This window comes from Lynx rufus, unplaced genomic scaffold, assembly GCF_022079265.1.
Source record: "Lynx rufus isolate CCGP_SWC_20201006 ecotype Redwood Valley unplaced genomic scaffold, mLynRuf1.p SCAF_10, whole genome shotgun sequence".
Classification (NCBI taxonomy): Eukaryota; Metazoa; Chordata; class Mammalia; order Carnivora; family Felidae; genus Lynx; species Lynx rufus.
The window spans coordinates 30,729,192-30,732,338 of record NW_025814824.1 but is presented as its reverse complement, the minus strand read 5'-3'; the positions used below and the strand labels follow the sequence as shown (position 1 = coordinate 30,732,338).

Here is a 3,147-nt window from a genome sequence, read left to right as displayed (position 1 = left end):
AGCACAGAGCCCGACATGGGGCTCAAACACATGAACTGTGAGATCATGACCTGAGCTGAAGCCGGATGCTTATCCAACTGAGCCACCCAGGCACCTGAATCCATTTCTTCCTTTTTAAAAAAGTTGTGTAGAATAGCAAAGGACTTTGAAAATGCCATTGTTCTGGTAATATTAAGAACCACACAAGTACAAAATAAGTGCAGCAATTAGCAAACTATTATCCACTTGCATAACAGGGTACTGGAGATTTATGAGGATGAAAAAGAAAGCCAGATGAGGCAGGGAACTAACCCAAAAGAAAGATAAAACAAGGGGGCCTTAGAAGAAAAGCAAGGTCCCTAGGCTGAGAAGAACATTTAGCTTAGGGATTCTAGGCTGCCATTCTCTCCTTTCTCATCCAGATCTGGCCATTTAATTCAACTGAATAAATTTACTGAAAAGTGATCAGGCCCATGTTGCTTCCTTTTGCTACTGTTCTAAGCCCATCACATTTAGTATGGATAAGATTCAGAAAGGAAAACAGGAATAGAGAACAAAAGAGCAAGAAATTGTTGGTATGCCTGTCCCAAAAAACTGCCTGAACAAAATGGTTCCCTAATGACAAGCTCTCCATCAAGATAAATAAACTAGTGCTCACGTCACCAGCACATATACTAAAATTGGAACAATACAGAGAATTAGCATGGACCCTGCAAAAGGATGACAAGCACATGTGTGAAACATTCCATATTTTTGTATTTGAAAGTTGCCAACAGAGTACATCTTCATAGGTTTCATCACAAGAAAAAATAATTTTCGTAACTATATATGGTGATGGACGTTAACAAGATTACTGTGGCAATCGCTCTGCAATACATACAAATATCTAACCATTATGTTGTACATTTGAAACTAACAATGCTATATGTCAATTATATCTCAATAAAAAATGATAAACCAAAGGACACAAAAAAAGCTTTGAAAATGAGGTCGCAAATGATCACTGCTATGTTTCCTGCCTTATATCTGAAATTCCCCAGTGAAATGCCTTCTTAAATTAATCTGTTCATCAGCTGTACCTCAAACTCAATATGTCCTAAAGTGAACTCCCCACACCAGGCCGGAAAACCTTCTCCAGCCCTCTTGTGTTTTTTCTGTCAATGAAGAAACCAAACCCACAGCTGCCCAAAGGGAATTCTGAGAATTCAGAATTTGTTTTTGACATCTCTCTTCCTTACTTCCTACATCAATCAATTGCTAAGTCCTATGTATTCTATTTCCCAAAATATCTGGCAGTAATATTAGGAACCACATATGTACAAAATAAATGCAGCGTCTATCTACCTCTCTCTATTCCCAGTGCTGCTTCAGGCCACCAACACCTCTTCCCAAGATGAAGTCAACAGCCTAAGGGTTCTCCCTGTCTTTTCTAATCCATTCTGATCCACAGCAATTATCTCCCTAAAACACATATCAAGTCACTCTCCAGCTTAAAATTATTCGATGATTTTTATGATAAAGTCCAAACTCAACTTTTTTAAGGCTACAGTGATGGCTATGTCCCTCCCCAGCCTCATTCATCCCTTACTTCACCTCTACACAGTTTACTGAACTTCCCGTTCTTTGAACTCAGAGAACGTTCTGCCTAAAATACCTTTTCCTTCCTTTATTCTTTTGGCTCTCTCTGATACACCCTCCGTGTCCCAGCTCCGTTGTCATTTGCACAGCTCAGGTAAGCCGATTTGTGACACCCAGAATTCTGTGGTTAGGGCGATTTGTGTCTTCTGAGAAAGCAGTCCTGGAAGAGGCCCAAGAAACTCCTGTTGCGGACAAGTTAAAACGCCGGAGATCCTGGCGCGCTCACCTGTCGCTATGCAAGCATTTGGGTTCTTCAGATCCACCTTAGGCAGGGACAGGGCACCGCATTACCGGGAGACTAGAACCGGTAGGCATAAAGCTTGGTTCCGTGTGAGACCCCGCCTCTTACCCTGCGTCGGGGGAGGGAGGGAGCGGGAGTAGGCAGGCAGTGAGTGGTCCGGAGCGGAGTGCGCCTGCTCAGTGGCGTCCAGTGGTAGGACGTCTGTAGGTTTACTCTCTGGTGTAGACGCGGAAAGTTTCTGGCTGCAACGAGAACGTAGCTCACGTGAGTCAGAGGCACAGGGGCTGGGGGGGAGGGGGGGGAGGGGCCCTTCAGAGCATCCAGATCCTTTAAATCTACCTGTCGCGGCTTTGAGCCCTTTGCAGCTCGGCCTTTGCTAGGAGACGGATACCTTCCAGTCTGTTAAATTGCTATTTATAAAATGCACTGGAAAGTTAGAAGAAATTGGGCGTCATTTAAAAAAGATTATTAGTGCTTAGTAAAGCACTAATTGAACATTTGTTATTGTCAGTGAAGCAGTCTAGGAATTACTCCGTTCCTAAGTAATTTTACACAGAATTCTAAAGAATTGTGGGAGATAATTTTATCTGAGCCACAAAGAGCTTCCACCAGATGAGGACTGGTGAGAATTGCAACATTAAATCCAACTCGAAACGATCTCTTTGTAGGAAGAAACTAGTATGAAAATCGTGGGTATACTTAATGGTAGTAATTTTAATTTCCTTTTTCATCTACTCATTGATAATCTTGTCAGAAATGGGCACCAGTTACCATGTCTTCTGTGTAGCCATCTATGTCAGGTTCTAGGAGAAATCAAAGACAGTTGTCCCTGCCCTTTGGAAGTCTGCACACTCTTAGGTGTTTTGGAGTCATCAAAACAAAATTAGTGCATTACAGTCCTCTCTCCTGAGAGTGGCACTTCGGGAGGCGCCATCTAGTTCTGGATAAACATTGGCGGATAATTGCCTTGAGTTAGTCCTTGTGAAAAAGAGTATTATAACGAATCAGTGTTTAGCATGTGTGAGTGTAGCATGGATCTGAGTCTGCACTGTTCTAACTAAAGGGTCCCTTGTTCCTAACTTCTCTAGATAAGAATTTAAGCCATTATATCAAAGTTTACCTTAGATGAACTTTAGGAAAGGTGAGAGAGGTGATTTTTTTCTAGTGTATGACTGCAAGAGCTTTTCTGAAGAGTTTCTGTGTCAGAAATTAGCAGGGATGCTTGTTAAAAATGCAGAATCTTGGGGCGCCTGGGTGGCGCAGTCGGTTAAGCGTCCGACATCAGCCAG

At 42.5% G+C, this 3,147-nt stretch overlaps 1 non-coding gene across 1 annotated transcript; it reads left to right on the top strand.

Annotated features, from left to right (window-relative positions):
- Positions 1-629: 629 nt before the first annotated feature.
- On the top strand, positions 630-734 carry LOC124505549 (U6 spliceosomal RNA). The gene has a single exon (XR_006960677.1). It is a non-coding gene; the product is annotated as a U6 spliceosomal RNA (small nuclear RNA).
- Positions 735-3,147: the final 2,413 nt, after the last annotated feature.